The sequence below is a fragment of the Gossypium arboreum genome, chromosome 7 (genome assembly GCF_025698485.1).
Source record: "Gossypium arboreum isolate Shixiya-1 chromosome 7, ASM2569848v2, whole genome shotgun sequence".
Taxonomy (NCBI): Eukaryota; Viridiplantae; Streptophyta; class Magnoliopsida; order Malvales; family Malvaceae; genus Gossypium; species Gossypium arboreum.
In genome coordinates, this window is record NC_069076.1 from 90,515,594 (window position 1) to 90,535,145 (window position 19,552).

The window sequence follows — 19,552 nt, forward strand, 5'->3', positions numbered from 1 at the left end:
ATTGTCAAACGCCGAATATTGCCTTCGCTTTTAAATGATTTTAGAAGGTATCGTGAAATTTTGAAGGATATTTGATTATTTTAAGCAAACCGAAATTGTAACCCAACACGTTAGGGCACGATTCGCGAATTGCCAAATATCGCACATCGCTTTCGTTTTAAAGAATTTTAAATGATTGATTATAAAAATAGCTTAAAACATATTAGTTTGACTTGAAATATGATATAAGATAATATATAAAGTAAATTTATGAAATCTTTATATACGATAAACATTGGGTATAATTATTGATAAAAAGAATGAAATTAATATTGTATAAAAAAGAAGTAAACATATACGTTATATAAATAACAAAATATATATATAAAAAACATAAGGATAATATAAGATACAATAAATGATTTAAAAATATTATTCACATAAATAATTTTGAAAGAGGATATATATACATAGAAAAATATTTACATAAAGTTATATGAAAATAATAATATGTACCATAGCAAAAATAATTTAATATGTGCCCTATACATGTGAAAAATGTAAGAAGTAATTATATGTCAAAATATCATCTAATTAAAATATGAATTATAGGATTAACCTAATTTTATCATAAATTATATACATAATAAATTTTAAAAAAACACAATTAATTACAAACTTATTAAAATCTATATGTATAAGAATATTAAAACTTTACTAATGGATGCAAATTAAATATAAATACAAAATATATGTTTAATAATAATTTAATAATATACTAAATACCAAGAAATAATAATTCATGGTAAGGTATTACACATATTAAATGTATTTAAAATTAACCAATCGTAGAATTACAAGACCAAATTAAACTTACAAGTAAAAATAAGGAAGATAATTTGCAAATAAAGCAATTACAAAATGAATTAATGCTCAATGCACATAAATGTAGGAGGACTGAATTTGTAAATATCTCGCATCCACAATGCATTAATGAACCGCGGATCAAAATGAAATGATGCACAAATTAGCAGTCAAATTTTAAAATACAAGGTAAGCCAATTGGGCACAAATTGAAGACTCGCAAGAAGAGGGGATCTAACGTGCAAATCGCCATTTAACAAAATGGTGCAAATCCATTTCACTTTTTGGGCCAATGCACGACCTTTCTTCGCTATAAACAAAGTGCCGCTTGGCTTTGTGAAGGATTTTAAACCCCTTTCCTTCAAACATAACCTAATTTCAACCATTTTTTAGAAGTAGCAAGAGCCACTAACCCCCAAATGATAGGGTTTCATTTGGCTAGCGATTGACGAGCCAATATTGGACTAATGGCCGACGACGTGCGGTCAACAACCCAACCTTTGCTGTGAAGATTGCAATCATGGAGATCCGTAAACCAATCCATCTCATTTCCTTTTTTAAAAAAAACTTTAAATTGTGCTTTGCTTCTTTGAAAATAAAACAAAAAACAGAGAAGAAAAAAGTTGAGAAGAACATTCGACCCTCACCCGAATCTCTTCATTTCAGAGATCGTTGGGTTTTCCTTGGTGTCGATCCATAAATTAAAAGAAATCTAGCAAACCAAAATAGATCGAAAAGAAAGAGGAAAAAACTAGAGATCACCTTTATACTGGATTTTTTCCTTTTTTTTTTTGTTTATGTATGTATGCATAAACGTATATTGTGCCCAGTGAGTGTTCGTCCCCTCCCTTTTATTCGCTTTTTCATGCGATAGATAAATCAAAGAAAACAAAATGAAATCGAAAGAAAATGAGAATCAAATCACCTTGTGGAGACTTTTTGTTCAAGCTTTTCGTATTGATTTTTTGTTTTGTGTCTCAGATTCATAAAAGAAAGAAGCCCCTTTACAATTGAAAATAGTGGGCTTTATATCCAAAAAGAAAAAAAAAGAAAAAAGAAAATCCATTTTGTTCTTCTCTATTTGCTGCTGTTGTCGTCCTTTTGTTTGTCTCTCTTCTGTTGCTTTTTTTTTTTTGTTTTGCAGTGCACGGTGTCTTTGGCGTGGTGGTGGTGTCTTGGGCGTGCAGAGCGAAGAGAGGCTGAATGGTTATGGCGCATGAGAGAGCCCTAGGTCTCTGCTCTTGAAATGTTTCGCCTTTTGGGTGATGTAATTTGGGTCCAGGTTTATCCGTTAATGGGTTTTAGGATATTTGATTTTGGGTTGTAATTAGACAGATAATGGACTGTTATAATTTTATTTATTTTTATTTTTGGTTTGCTTTTTTGTTTTTATATGGGTCGGGCAAATTTGGCCTACTACAGCTGCCTCTCTTTGCTCATTGTCGTGTAACGAGAATAGAGTAAAGACTATAAAAAGGACCAAATTTGCCTGGTCTGGCTAAGTCTCAAAGTCTTGATCCTCTTCTTCCTCAAAGGTACTCTGATGTCTTCAGGAGTGGCAAATTGGCTATCCTCAACTTGCTTCTTGAAAACTCAGGAACACCAAATCTGCTATCTTCGATCTGCTCTCCGCCAATACAGAGACGCCAAATATGCTATCTTCGATCTGGTCTCCGTCAATACAGAGACGCCAAATCTGCCATCTTCGATCTGCTCTCTGCCAATACAGAGACGCCAAATCTGCCATCTTCAATCTGCTCTCTGCCAATATAGAGACGCCAAATCTGCTATCTTCGATCTGCTCTCTGCCAATACAGAGACGCCAAATCTGCTATCTTTGATCTGTTCTCCGCCAATACAGAGACGCTAAATCTGCTATCTTCGATCTGCTCTCCGCCAATACAGAGAGGCCAAATCTGCTATCTTCGATCTGCTCTCTACCAATACAGAGAGGCCAAATCTGCTATTTTCGATCTGCTCTTTGCCAATACAGAGATGCCAAATCTGCTATCTTCGATCTGCTCTCCGTCACTACAGAGACGCCAAATCTGTCTGGTCTTGCAGGATCTTTACTTCTTTGGTGCTTCTCTTCTTCAAGTGGCCCCATTGCATTTCTAAAGGTGTAAGAACTGTTGCTTTGATCTACACCACTGCGGCTACTTGAGGCTTGTTGCTTTAATCTATTTTTCTGTAATTAGCTTGATCTGTTCTATCGCGACTTCAAGAAGATAAGACCTACAATCTTCAGCCCACTTCACTACAACTTTAGGGAGCTAAGACTTGCTTAAATCTGCTTTGCTGCATCTTCAGGAAGCCAAGATTTATCGTCTTTAATTTGCCTCACTGCAACTTCAAGGAGACGAGATCTACAATCCTCAGCCTACTCCACTACAACTTTAGAGAGCTAGGACTTGCTTAAATCTGCTTTACTGCAACATCAGGAAGCCTAGATTCGTTGTCTTCGATCTGCCCCACTGCAATCTCAGGGAAACAAGATCTATAATCTTCAGCCTACTCCACTACAACCTTAGGGAGCTAGGATACTTAAATCTGCTTCGCTGCATCTTCAGGAAGCCAAGATTTATCGTCTTTGATTTGCCTCACTGCAATTTCAGAGAGGCGAGATCTATAATCCTCAGCCTACTCCACTACAACTTTAGAGAGCTAGGACTTGCTTAAATCTGCTTCACTGAAACATTAGGAAGCCTAGATTCGCCGTCTTCGATCTGTCCCACTGCAATCTCAGGGAAACAAGATCTATAATCTTCAGCCTACTCCACTACAACCTTAGGAAGCTAGGATAGTGGCTTAAATCTGCTTCACTGCAACTTCAAGAAGCTCAGATTCACCGTCTTCGATCTGTTTCACTACAGCTTCAGGAAAACAAGATCTGAAATTTTAGCCTACTCCACTACAACTTTAGGGAGCTAGGTTGGTGGCTTAAATCTGCTTCACTGCAACTTCAGGAAGCTTAGATTCACCGTCTTCGATCTGCTTCACTGCAACTTCAGGGAAACGAGATCTGAAATTTTAGCCTACTCCACTACAACTTTAGGGAGCTAGGTTGGTGGCTTAAATCTGCTTCTCTGTAACTTCAGGAAGCTCAGATTCGCCGTCTTCGATCTGCTTCACTGCAACTTCAGGGAAACAAGATCTGAAATTTAGCCTACTCCACTACAACTTTAGGGAGCTAGGTTGGTGGCTTAAATCTATTTCACTGCAACTTCAGGAAGCTCAGATTCGCCGTCTTCGATCTGCTTCACTTCAATTTCAGGGAAACAAGATCTAAAATTTTAGCCTCATAGGCCCATGCTTATGCCGAATAATTAGGATGCTATGATCAACATGAATCAATTGTTCCTAACTAGATATGATGTTTGTGTCAAATAATTGGAATGCTATGATTGAAATGAATCGAATGCTTTTAACTAGATGTGTTATGAATGATATGGAAATGAAAAAGACCTAGGTATCATTGCTTGTTCATCAGGACATTATCACTGACGTATTACGCGGCCACCTTGTTCAGCTAGTATTCTTGACAGAAAACCCAAAGAAACACTCTCAATCTGCTCGGCAAGCTTGCCCTACTGAAATTTTATTGAGTTTTTGCTTATCCAACCCACTGTAACTCAGGGTATAGTATCAATTTGATCATCCTTCGGGTGTAATGACCCTGTATGCATGTCTGATATTCATGTGAATGCGGAATATCATTTTTCTTTTCCTGATAACGATCCCCCTTTTACACTTGGGTTGACATTGCTCGTCATTTGTCAAGGTTGTATCACCGATGAAATATCTTGCCTCTTCATTCAACCGATACCTTTGATAGAAAATCCGAAGAGATAGCCATAATTTAGACTCCTCCTTCTCAAACATTTCCATCCCTTAGGTTTGGTGGGTTCTCAACAACAGTCTTGTTTCAGGTTCTTGTACTATTTAGAAGCCTCTCGAATAATATGCAAGACTTCTTTTATGAAAGTATTATTGGTCCATTGATCTTTATTTCAATGTAACATGCTCGAAAAAGATCAAAACAATGGACAAAAAGGAAATTGGGTAAGAGCATAGCTCGAAGCAAATAAGTTAATCGAAGATTGCAAATGCAACAAGAAGGCGATTAACTCAACATGAATGGGTTAATCAAAGATAACGATGCAATAAGAAGGAAATTTATTGGGATGTATCTTGAAAAGAATAAGGCAATCAAAAATAACAAATTCAAAATGAGCAAAATGGAAACTAGGTGCCCCAGATATCGCAGCTTGAGCTTCTCTGTACTAACTTCTTGAGGACCTTTCTGATCTCAATATGTGTTCAGGGGATCCGCGACACTTTGTCGATGCCCCAAGATGTAGCATACTTCTTTATTGTTAATTCAGATATAGCAAGACTACTGTATGCCTCACTTTGATCCAAATTTGAGCTGCCCTTTCGGGTTTTCAGCTCAAATCCCCCTTGGTCTCAAGGCGCCCTTTGCGGGTTTTCGCTTTGGCCTCTCCTTTTCTTTCTTTCTTTCTTTCTTTCTTTCTCTCTCTTTTTTTTTTAAGATCCCAGAGTATCATTTGAGGGTTTTCGCTGTGGCCTTTCACTTTCCTTGGAAGTCCTTTTATGTAAAAAGGAACTTTTCAATGCCAGGTCTCCCTCATAGAATCCTCTAGGAAGAGCCTTTCCGATGTAAGCTTGCATCATTCATTTCCGGTACATTGGGCCATGTCATATGGCTTTCAATCTCCTTTCTTCAAATTCAACTGATCATATCGGGGTTAAATCTATTCTGCCTAATCCAACTTCAGCTAAGACTTGACCAAAAGAAATCTTTCTTTCAAAATCCATCGAACAATGTATTACCCCGGTGAAGGTTCTGGCCGACGTTTGACAAATATAGAGGGTAAATGATAACTTCTTTATGCCAATATTTACAAGACTCGGTCATTTTTCACTATGGCTTTTGTTCTATTGTTTGTTTTTCCCTTTTTTTTCTTTTTTTCTTCTTTTTTTTTATATTTTTGAACTTTTTGTCTTTCTTTTTGGATGCCTTTACCGCACTATAATATGGTGTCTGATCCTTGAACAAATTGCAAACTTTTGACATTGTGCAAATGTATTTGAAGATAATCTTTTTTGACATTACTTGTCAGCAACCGCTTCTCTTTTTCTTTCTTCTTTTTTTTTTGAAATTTGAAATTTGAAACTTGACGACTATTAATCTTGTAATTATTGACACATGAAGTGACCCTCACCCCCTTCGTGACTGCCAAGATGAATTAATGAGAATGGCCTGATAACATCCTTGCCTCGTATAGGCAAAATTTGTGAAGAAATGAATGTGGCTTTAACCAATGTAATCCTCTTCCATGGTGGATCAACAATATTTAAACCTCATGATTAGCGTAGCTACCATGAAACCTTTAACATGTGTCATTTTGGCACTGTATAGACATTTTGTATCATCCACAGATCTTAATATCTCAAATATATCTCGACATGATCATGTGAAAACATCTTTGAATTTCTTGAAGTAACTCAAAGACAATTCATTTTGTCCTTGTGGTGACTCTGGTTTGAATCTTTGCCCTTTGTTCACAATGTCCATTGACCCTTTGTAAAGTAGGATCAGTTTTTTCATCTTGTTCTACCGTCCTTAACAAATCAGGAAATAAGTCACAATCTCTGTCATCTTCAAGGTCCTGAGATCCTTCTAGACACATATCTTGCTAAAAAGACTTGGAATTAATGACAGCGTCGCTCACGTCATTGATATCTGGAGACCTGTTAGAGGTACGAAGGCATATTTCAAAGAATAAATGATTCTATGAATAATTATTTGTATGGTATGATCATGAATGAAAGAATCTAAGAATAGACATATAAAATAGAAAGAATAAAAGAATATTTACTCAAACATGTATTTCATTGAAATAAAGATTTTGGATATAAGCCTATTTCACAAAAGGATTCTTGTTGCTTCTAGGCTTAAAACAACAAGTGTGTTTTGAATATTACTCTAGATTAGCTCTAAAAAATACAAAGATCCTTTTCACAGTCCTATTGTTCAAAACACCCTAAGTACGTAAAGACAGAAGCTTGAAAAAGTCTACTCTCGGGTTCCCTCTTCTGATACATCGTTGATGGTCGGGTTCCCCAATACCAGGCCTTGCATTAGAGTCCCGAGCTCGATGCGCCCTTAAATCTCGTGCCCCAATCTAGCATGGAACTCATAACATTCGCCTCTTTAACAGAAAGGTTGGATAACTGATTTCCCTGTAGCACCCCAAACCCGGCCCAGAAGTTATGGCCGGATCCGGCATGCCACATCAAAAACTTTAAAATTTTCCATTCTAAGTCCAGAAAATCGTACTTGATGTTCAAAAGATTAATTCATTAAGGGTTAAAGTGAATGGAAGTCATGCACCGGTAGGAAACCTAAAAGAGGTGGTGAGTCCATCGGATCGCTAAGTACCAAGCTCCTTCGGATCCAATCCTAAACATGCATACCGCCATTGCCACACCTTAACATCATGGATATTTCTAGGAAACCGATTCGATTAAGTCATTTTAGGAAAAATGATTAATTTTGGAAAATACTTTCATTATGGAAGCTTTGCTTGTTGTCGTGTTATTTTGAAATCAACAGTTGTTTTTGAAAACGCTACCAAAGCTATCCAATTTCAATAGTTAAAATAAGTATTACCTATCTTAGTAATACATATTAAAAACCATCAAAAATAAATAAGCGGCCTTATTACATTTAAAAGCCCAAAACCTCAAACGTAATTAAAAGGATGTCCATTCACTAGAAGAAAATCAAACTTTCGAGCAATGTGGCCACTCCAATTCCCTCACGACTCCAAGCCCACTATGGTTGGGGATTTCTGCGTGGATGAAAATAAAAGGGTGAGTTTTTGGGAAACTCGGTGTGTAAATTAACCCAACCATAGCCTATATCACTCAAACCACGAAATAGAATAAGTTGGCCTTAGCCCGAGCGAATTGAATAAAGCCCATAGGCCCATAGCGTAACGTAATGTATATTACATGTTTATGCGAAACCCAACCATATCCAACCGTATACACCCCCATACCAACCTTACACCGTGTGGGAGACAACTCGACCTACCCAACCGCTACACACCACGTAATTTGCAGCATGGCTGCTGAGCGAATAATGTGACAGAGTCACCAGATATGATAATCGTGGCGAGCCACCGAATCAGATATATGTGGCGAGCCACCAGATCGAATATTTGTGGCGAGCCACCAGATCGATATTTGTGGCATAGCCACCGAACGCTTCCTCCATAATATAACCCATGTCCCCATGCAATGATATATAATCATGGCATACATCATACGTAATCGATCGTCATGCTTTTCAACAAAATTAACCCTAGGGGTATAAGGGTAATTTTGCACCTAGGGGTATAATAGTAATTTTCCATACATAGGGGTATTATAGTAATTTAGCTACTTTTAGGGTTTTCATGCATATCCTAACTATTTACGTACTATCGAACACTTATCACAAGATACTTACTTAATTGGGCTGTTGGCCCATGAACCCGATCTTTGGCCCATTAAGCCCAAATTATCAAAATGTACGAAATCGCGCATCTGCGGTTTATTACTTTAGATTACCAAATATACAACCCAACTATCTTACGAGCATTCAGACACTCGCAAATTCCTAAAATACCGACTTTTCAAAGATTTCGCATTTCGCTTTTGCCAATCTAGTCTATGAGAGGTGTCGCCATACACACATTGGCGATGATATCTTGACGAGATCCACACATGAACCGCCTATAATTGGATTACTAACACGTTAATCTAACTATTCAAATACGAACTACGTATTAACCCCTTACAATATTCGGCCAACCATACCTACAGATCATAGTAAGCTTATAAGAAAACAATAAGCAACTCATTAACAGATTTTTGTCAATGTTTACCACATAATCATAATTTCACTGCAAGCTATCTTCCTGAGCAACAGTCACTAAATTATTTATAACTGGAGCTACGAAACTCCAAATCAAGTTTCGTTAATTTTCCCTGAAAATAGACTCATATATCTTCTATCCATAAAATTTTCAGAATTTTTGGTTTAGCCAATCAATACCAGATTTTTCTCAAAGTTTCCTATGTGTTCACTATTTGACTAATCTGACCACCCTTCATTACGAATCAAATTTCTCATTGTACAGAATTCAAAATATGTTCTTGTTTATTTCATTAGAAACTAGACTCAATAAGCTTTAATTACATAATTTATGCAGCTTCTAACTCATCTTCCACAATTTATGGTGATTTTCCAAAGTGACGTTACTGCTGCTGTCCCAAGCAGATTTATTACCAAATCACTCTTTCACACCTAACTTGCATGCTTGTTATTTAAACATGTATATCACCAATCAATCATCACATATCTATGATTTTACTTAAGTATAATCTCCATTTCATCATTTTAAAGCACAACATGTTAGCTGATTTTTCCCTTTAACATCTCAGGCACATGCATGCTTATTTGTTTGGCTCAACTTCACCTATCTTCCATTTTTCATCAAAAGAACATGAAACAACAACCATTTCCTTCATTTTAATTCATGATTAAATGCTCACAACACAACTAAAAATCAAAATATACTTCAAGAGTTAAGGTAGAATCAAGAAGAACTCATGAACCTCAAAATAGAAGCAAGGTACCAAGAACTTACCTTCAATTTTCCTCCTCCTAATGACCAAATACTCGAGCTTTCTCCTCTCCTTTCTCTTCTCTAACTTTCATCTATGATGAACAAAGATGGACAAAACTTTGTTCTTTTCACCCCTTTTTCTTTTAATAAAACTTCATATTTCATCCATTTAATTCTTTAATACAAAAGACATGAAATTCTTATCATGAAACATTTACCTAACCCATTATCATGAAACATTTACCTAACCCATTATCATGGAACATTTACCTAACCTATTATCTTGGAACATTTACCTAACCTATTATCAATTTGTATCAATTTGTACCATAAATTATGGATATCAAGTGCACATTTTGTCTACAACAACATGATGGCTGGCCACTTCATGTAAAATGGGAGGTTTGTCATGCAAATCCTCCTATTTTGCACTCCTATTTATTTGGCCACTTTAATTTAGCCTATAGCATTTTCAAACATTTTCACATAGGTCCTATTTCATAATTTCACTCCCTTTTTCTTATGGAACAAAAATTAACTAAAATTATCGGGTTCTATCTTAAGCTTGGGCCTTCTAGAGGCCCACTAACATAATTAAACCTATGCCAACATTTACAGGATTCCCGAAAATTGGGGCGTTACATTCCCACTCTAGAGGGACCATCAAATTCCACAATACCCAATTTAATAAATCTTTCGATTAGCTTCTTAAAAGTGATACAGTTTTTGATAGAATGCCCCGTGATTCCCGCATGGTATTCACATCGGCTGCTTGCGTCATACCATTTAGGGTACGGAGGTTGTATTGGTTTTATGTAAAAAGGGGATACAACACGTGTGTCGAACAGAACACGGTACAACTCTCCGTATGTGATTGGAATGGGCGTGTATTGGGGTTTTTCTGAGTTCGATTTTCGATTGGGTTCTTGCCTTGAGGAGGCCTGATGGCTGGTAGCTACTGACCTTGGCTGGCCTGCTATAATTGGCTCCGAACAACCCTTGTTATACCTACTCGTACTATTTGCCTTCTTTTCTTTCTTTTTTGGGGCCGTTAAAGTCCTCTCTCCCCTTGCTTTTGTTTCTGCCAGAGCAATTGGCTTGGCTTGATCATCTTTCGGGTTAAAACCTGAACCCATCGAGAAACTCATCAGTGTTGATGTATCCGTCTGATATTGGTTTCCGATAACAGCGGGTACCCCTTGCATGTCTGGTTGGGTCGGGACGCTTATTGGGGTAAAGCCTGGGAGTAAATGATCTCTTCAACATCATCACCACCATTGACCACTGGGCCACTCCTTTTTTTGAATTCTCCGGCCAATAAATGGGTTACCTGGCCCATCATATCTCTTTGGAGTTCTAACATTTCTCGCATATCTTGTTGAATTTTGATCAACTGCTCTTGCATCTGTATTTGCCTTTGCTCCATTCTCTCCAACCTTTAGTCCATATCTTTTTTCGGTTCTAAAATAACTTTGCCTAATTAGGGTCCTTTTGGGAAATTTAATGCAAATGATGCAAATGATGCAATGCAATGTAAATGCATGGGATGAATGCAAAGGAAAGGAAGATGTTGATTTTGAATTCAATTCCCCTAGAACTGTAATACCCCTACCCGTATTCATTGCTGGAATAGGGTACGAGGCATTACCGGAGTTTACGAATTAATTTTTTTTTTAATTCAACATATTTTCATGATAGATTCATGTATTTATATAAGATAACGTCATCACATATCTATAACCAGGTTTGTTAACCATACTAATGGCTAACTTTACATTCATTTCAAGTTAACATTTACTTTGTTAGCTTATACATGCCATTGATTTCCAAAATAAAGTTTCTTTATATACCGAAATCCTGAGGTTGACAGTGTGATGTGTCTCCGACCAAATCCGACCTCCGAGCCCTTAACACTACAAAACAGGGAAAAAGGAAACGGGGTAAGCACTTTGTGCTTAGTAAGCTCATGTAACAAGAATTATACTTACCTAATATTTTCAATACAATATAATAAACATTCATATATCCATTCAATGCATTATTACCCTAACATGCACAAACTCAACATTCAAGTTAGTACAATAATTTCCATGTATCAATAATATATATATATATATATACCATGATTGATGTACTCATCAATACCATGATTTTCATTCCCTTATTATTTTTCATATTTATCCCGTTGAATTTATCGAATTTTGATGGATTTTCAGAGGTACACTTTTAGTGTACAATTCCGGTCCGTCAATTCATATTCATGTGCGCACATTTCCATTTCGAGAGCACACTCCATGAACCTCAACCTTGCGGCGGGATTACCGGTCGAGCTAAATCACGCAATATAAACTCATAGAGTATTCTGGGATTACCACCAGGCTAAATCCTGCAACGACAATTACTCTAATGAGCTTGGATCTGAATTACCAGTCGAGGCTAAATTCAGACCCTAATTCGGATTACCCATCCGGCTAAATCCATTTTACACATATTCTTCGGAGGGCTATATCAGATAGGATCACCCGTCCGGGCTAGATCCTTTTTACCGTCAATTCCTTTTCAGAGATCCATTGAATTTTCCTTTCATTCAACCGGGATTTCTTCCCATTTTATCAAATATATCAATGTTTCATTAATTTTCATACAATGAACACTCAAATCATATTCTCATCAATAACATACAATCTCAAGCATTTCAGAATATAATTCAAGTTACACGAACTTACCTTGATACTTGTTTGTAAACAGTAAAAATCTACTAATCCCAAACTTTTTCCTTTCCTCGATCTAGCTTCGCATTTTAATCTTCCGAATCTAAATAAATAAATTTAATTATCAATTTAATACATTTCATGTTCATATGCAACATTCTCTATAATTCAACTATTATTTATAGTTCATTCAAAGCTGTCTACTTGAGTCATAGTCACTAAATTATTTATAACTTAAGCTACGGAACTCCAACTTAAGAGCCGTTAATTTTTCCTGACACTAGACTCATATATATTTTTACCATAAAATTTTCAAAATTTTTTGTTTAGCCAATCAGTACAGTTTATTCTTCAAAGTCACCCCTGTTCTGTTGTCTAACAGTTCTGACCCTTCTTCACTAAAAATAAATTATCTCTTTATACAGAATTCAAATGATGTTCTTGTTTGTTTCTATTAAAAATAGACTCATTCAGAATTCTAGACATATAAATTTAAGTCCATAATTATTTTTATTCAATTTTTTATAATTTTTCAAAGTAAGAACAGGGGAACCTGAATTCATTCTGACCTTGTCTCACAAAATTCATTATATCTCAAAATTTACAAATTCATTGCTTACAATATTTCTTTTATGAGAAACTAGACTCAATAAGCTTTAATTAGATATTTTTTTCATCTTCTAATTCGATTCCTACAATTTTTGGTGATTTTTCAAAGTTAGTCTACTGCTGCTGTCCAAACTGTTTTAGTGCAAGCTGTTTATTACCATTTTTCCCCTAAGCTTTTAATAAATGATAATTTCGTCCCTACTCAATTAGCCTCTCAATTGAGCTGATTTTTCTCAATTAACATTTTATTCTATCACCTTAAACTAGTTTACAACCTTTAGGAATCAGAATTTCAGCAATAGACTTTAATTCCAAACATTTTCACAATTAGGTCCCAAAAATCAATTTCCATTGAAATTGCCTAATAAAATCATCTCATAAACAAATTAAAGCTTTAATTTCATTCTATTTCATCATAAACTTACAGCACTCAACCATGGTGACTTTAAATTTCATCCATGAAATAAAAACTAATGAATTTAATAGTAGGATCTAGTTGTAAAAGTCTTAGAAACACAAAATTACAAGAAAAAGGCAAGGATTAACTCACTTGGTGCAAAATTATGAAATACCAGCTTAGAGAACCCTCCTATGGCGTTTTTAGCTGCTGGAATTGAAGAGAAATGAAGAGAAATCTAGATATTTCCTATTTAGTCCTAGTTTTATTTAGTTAATTTTGCAATATTCCAATTTTACCCTTAATTTATCAATTTTTCTGCTGATTTCATACCCTTTCCGTCCAGCCCAAATAACTTTTGGGTCTAATTGCCTTTTATATCCTTTCTCATTAGACTAATAAGCTATTTAATCACTCTAGCAACTTTTACACCTATTACAATTCAGTCCTTTTCATTTAATTAATTACCCAAACATTAAAATTTCCTAACGAAATTTTAATACCACATTAATAACATTTCATAAATATTTATAAAATTATTTTTGACTCGTTTTTACGAGATAGAGGTCTCGATACCTTGTTTTTACCCAATTTCTTCAATAATTTCTTTTTCTATCTAATCACTAAATTGGTAAAATTTTTCTATCAATATTTTCATACGATTTTCCTATCATATCAATTTTCAAGCAAAAATATTGAAATAAATTTCTCTTTAAATCAAATTTGTGGTTACGAAACCACTGTTCTAATAACATTGAATTTACGCCATTACAACTCTCCCCCCTTTTAAGGATTTTCGTCCTCGAAAATCTTACCAGTAAAGAGGTTTGGGTATTGTTTCCTCATTTCCTCCTCCGGTTCCCATGTTGCTTCCTCAATCCCGTGCTTTTGCCACAATACTTTCACCAAATTTATCTTTTTATTTCTAAGCTCTTTTGTCTTCCGTGCCATTATCTTGACCAGTTCTTCACTGTAAGTCATATCCGGTTGAATCTCTACTTCTGTCGGAGAAATAACATGTGAAGGATCTGATCGATATCGTCGTAACATAGATACATGAAAAACATTATGGATTCTATCAAGTTCCGGTGGTAATGCTAATCGATAAGCGACCGGTCCAATTCTTTCTATGATTTCATAGGGCCCGATAAATCTTGGACTCAATTTACCCTTTCGACCGAATCGAAGAACTTTCTTCCAAGGAGATACTTTCGAAATACCTTGTCACCGACTTGAAATTTAATCTCTTTTCGCTTAAGGTCGGCATATAATTTTGACGATCGAAGTCGCTTTTAGACTATCTCGAATAACCTTTACTTTTCTTACATTTCCGGATCAAATCAACCCCATGTATCTTCCTTTCATGAGCTCTATCCAATATAACGGTGTTCTACATTTTCTACCATACAAAGCTTCATACGGAGCCATTTTAATACTAGACGATAAGCATTATTGTAAGCAAATTCAATCAAAGGTAGATACCTCTCCCAATTACCTTCAAACTCTAGTATACAACATCGAGCATATCTTCCAATACTTGAAATACACGCTCAGATTGACCATCTGTCTGAGGATGAAATGCAGTGCTGAAATACTCAAGGCTTCTTGCAATTTGTCCCAGAAACGAGACGTAAATCGGGATCTCTATCGATATAATGGAGACAGCACTCCATGTAGCCCGACAATCTCGGATATGTACAGATTCAAATAGTTTAACTAAAGAATAATCCATACGTCATGAATAAAGTGAGCTGACCTTTGTCAATCGGTCTACAATCACCCAAATAGCATCTTTTTCCTTGGAGACAAAGGTAGCCCCGATACAAAATCCATAGTGATTCTTTCCCATTTCCATTCCGGTATAGTAATTGGCTGAAGTAACCCCGAAGGTACCTGATGTTCAGCTTTAACTTGTTGACATATTAAACACCTTGATACAAACTCAGAGATATCACGTTTCATTCCCGACCACAAGTACATCTTTTTCAGATCATTATATATTTTATTACTCCCCGGATGTACAGACATAGTACTACTGTGGGCCTCGCGTAGAATCTTCTGTATGAGCTCCGAATTCTGAGGTACACATACCCTACCTCTGAATAATAAACAATCATCAGAACCAATCTGAAATTCAGAATCATTACCTGACTCACACTGTGCCCGTTTAACCTGTAACTTCTCATCATTCTTCTGAGCTTCACATATTTGCTGTAAAAATGTCGGTTTAGCTCTCAATTCAACTAGGATTGAACCATCATCAGTCAATGATAACCGGGTATTCATAGCTCGTAAAGCAAACAGAGATTTCATGCTCAAAGCATCAGCTACAACATTAGCCTTACCCGGATGGTAATCAATAATCAAATCATAGTCCTTTATCGCCAAGCCACTGCTACTGTCTCAAATTCAAATCTTTCGTGTCATCAAATATTTCAAGCTTTTATGATCGGTATAAATATGACATTTCTCACCGTACAAGTAATGCCACCATATCTTCAAATAAATACAATAGCGACTAATTCAAGATCATGTCTTGGGTAATTTCTTTCATGTGGTTTAAGTTGTCTTGAAGCATAGGCTATTACTTTACCTTCTTGCATCAAAAACAACCTAAACCACTTAATGAGGCATCACTATAAATAACAAATTCCTTACGGTTCAGCCGCACTAATACAGTGCTTTCGTTAATAGGTCTTTCAATCGGTTGAAACTTTGTTGACATTCATCAGTCCACTCGAACTTTACATCTTTCTGCAATAATCGAGTCATTGGAGAAGCTATCATAGAGAATCCCTATACAAATCTCCGATAATAACCAGCTAAACCCAAGAAACTTCTAACTTCGGATACATTCTTCGTGGACTCCAATTGACAATAGTGAGATTTTACTTGGATCTACCACGATGCCTTGGCAGATACAATGTGTCTAAGAAAACTCACTTCTCGAAGCCAAAATTCACATTCTTGAATTTAGCATACAACTGCTTCTCTCGTAGAATTTGCAACACAATTCTCAAATGTTCTGCATGTTCTTCTTCATCCCGAGAATAAACCAAAATATCATCAATGAATACTACTACAAATCTGTCTAAGTACGGTCTAAATATCCGGTTCATCAAATCCATGAATACTACAAGTGCATTAGTTAGCCCAAACGGCATAACTAGAAACTCATAATGCCCGTACCTGGTTCTAAAGGCTATTTTTGGCACATCTGACTCCTTTACCCGTAACTGATAATAACCTGATCGAAGATCAATCTTTGAAAACATAGTAGCACCTTTCAGCTGATCAAATAAATCATCAATCCAGGGTAACGGGTACTTATTCTTTATGGTTACTTTATTAAGCTGCCGGTAGTCGATACACAATCTCAAAGACCCATCTTTCTTTTTCACAAACAAAACTGGAGCACCCCAAGGTGAATGACTCGGTCGAACAAAACCCCTGTCAACAAGCTCTTGTAATTATGTCTTTAACTCTTTTAATTCTATAGGAGCCATCCGGTACGGAGCTATGGAGATCTGAGTAGTTCCTAATCAAATCTATAGAAAATTCCACTTCTCTTCTCGTGGCAATCTGGTAATTCTTCCGAAACACATCGGAAAATTCACATACCACTCGAATCGCTCAGTATCTTTGACTCGAGATACCTTGGTGTCGAGTACATAAACCAAGTAAGCATCATACCCTTTTGACATACCTCAGGTCGCCATTATCAAATCATATCGATAACCCTCCGTTCGATCGATTTAACCGAGCAACTCACCATTCTCAAATTTTAACACAACATATTTTTGTTTACAATTTACTACCGCATCATGCTGGGTTAACCAATCCATACCCAATATCACGTCAAATTCATCAAATGACACTAACATCAAATCACCGGAAACAATAACCTCTTACCATCGGTGGACAATTTTACAAATTTTATCCACTAACACAGACCGCCTAGGGGTTCGAGACTTTAACCACAAATTCATGAGGTTCAACAGATAAATTTTTAACAATTGCAAGTTTAACACATATATATGAATCGTAGAACCGGGATCAATCAATGCAGAATATCGATCAAGTAAAGAAAATGTACCAATAATAACATCGGGTGCTGAAGCATCTTCTCTGGCACGAATGGCATATGTCCTAGCAGGTGCTCGTGCCTCGGGCCTACCTGCAGAATCTTTTGTAGCTCCTCGACTACCACTGACATTACCGGATAGTTGAGGTGGTCTACCTCTCGAAACTAGATTACTCGGCTTCGATATATGTTCAACTTCTTTTTCAACCCTTTCTGGACAATCTCTGAGGAAATGGTCAAAAGAACTACATTGGTAACAAGCCCTATTCTTAAATCGGCATTCACCAAAATGAGCTTTATTACAGTACTGGCATCTCAGTTTAGGAGTGCCAACACTGCCAACACTGGTCACTGATGGAGTAGAAGGCCTTGGATTAGTGCGTTAAGAACCTCGTTCTTTGCCCGAATACCCAATGGCTGAAGTAGAACGATCCTGATATTTCTTCAATTTCTTTGAAGCAGAAAACTGGGATTTTCCCATCGGTCTTTTACTAAAAATTTGAGCTTCCCTCTCAGTATTTCTTTTCTTTGCTCAATTCTTACGCTTTATAAGCTCTCTCGCCAATGTAGCAAACTCTCAATTTCAAGAATTCGATCGGTAACTTAATGTCTTCATTCAACCCTTCTTCAATCGTTTGCACATTTCAACTTCCGATTGTACCCATTCTCGAGCATATTTACTCAATCGAACAAATTCTCTTTCATATTCGAATCTCGATCTATTGCCTGTTTTAGCTCAAGAAATTCTTTTCTTTTCGGTCAAGGAACCTCTGGTGATATATTTTTTTCGAACTCGATGCGAAAGAATTCCCATGTAATTTCTTCTTTCTAACAATGAAGCTTTAATATTCCACCAATGGTAAGTCAGTATCTTTTAGTAGTGAGACGGCACATTTGGACATTCTTCTAGTGTACAAGATAATTCTTTCAGAACCCGAGTAGTATTTTCTAACCAGAATTCAGCCCGTTCGAATCATCATCAAGCTGCAGCTCGAAATTCTTCTACCCCATATTTTTGAATTTTATCTCTGGAGCTTTCCTTTTCGATAGATTCAAGACACATACCTTGTGGGATCTCGGAACCCGTGAAGGAGCGGGAGGGGAGCTTGAACTTGCTGCACTATAAGGTTAGTTCTTAAGTATTAATTAAACCATTCATTCATCATTTGAAAGAAGGTTTGTTTTGCCTCCTCCCTCGACCCTCTCTCTGCCTTCTCTGCTAGTTTCTTCTCTTTGTCTTGAAGCGAGCATGACTCCCACTTCCTCAGATTGAGCTCGGTCGGATGACATTACTATAAGAAAAACACATTTTAAATGGTCGGAGATATCACACTATCAATAATAATTTAAATGGCATGTATAGCTAATCCCGTATTTGCTACATCGATCCTAGAACCGCTAAACCGTAGCTCGATACCAATAAATGTAATACCCTACTCATATTCATTGCTTAGGAATAGGTGCGAGGCATTCTAGGAGTTTACTGAATTAATTTTTTTTAATTCAACATATTTTCATGATAGATTCATGCATTTATATAAGATAACGTCATCACATATCTATAACTGGTTTGTTAACCATACTAATGGCTAACTTTACATTCATTTCACGTTAACATTTACTTTGTTAGCTTATACATGCCATTGATTTCCAAAATAAAGTTTCTTTATATACCGAAATCCGAGGTTGACGATATGATGTGTCTCCCACCAAATCCGACCTCTGAGCTCTTAACACTACAAAAGCAGGGAAAAAGGAAGCGGGTAAGCACTTTGTGCTTAGTAAGCTCATGTAACAAGAATTATACTTACCTAATATTTTCAATACAATATAATAAACATTCATATATCCATTCAATGCATTATTACCCTAACATGCACAAACTCAACATTCAAGTTAGTACAATAATTTCCATGTATCAATAATATATATATATATATATACCATGATTGATGTACTCATCAATACCATGATTTTCATTCCTTATTATTTTTCATATTTATCCCGTTGAATTTATCGAATTTTGATGGATTTTCAGAGGTACATTTTAGTGTACAATTCGGTCCGTCAATTCATATTCATGTGCACACATTTCCATTTCGAGAGAGCACACTCATGAACCTCAACCTTGCAATGGATTACGGTCAAGCTAAATCCTGCAATATAAACTCATAGAGTATTCTCGGGATTACCAGTCAAAGCTAAA

The 19,552-nt window shown here is 36.2% G+C and overlaps 1 long non-coding RNA gene across 1 annotated transcript; it reads right to left on the reverse strand.

The window, feature by feature from the left end:
• Positions 1-11,290: 11,290 nt before the first annotated feature.
• LOC128295230 (uncharacterized) lies at positions 11,291-12,350 on the reverse strand. The gene is made up of 2 exons (XR_008285571.1): positions 12,272-12,350; positions 11,291-11,458 (listed from the first exon to the last, which is right to left on the reverse strand). It is a non-coding gene; the product is annotated as an uncharacterized LOC128295230 (long non-coding RNA).
• Positions 12,351-19,552: the final 7,202 nt, after the last annotated feature.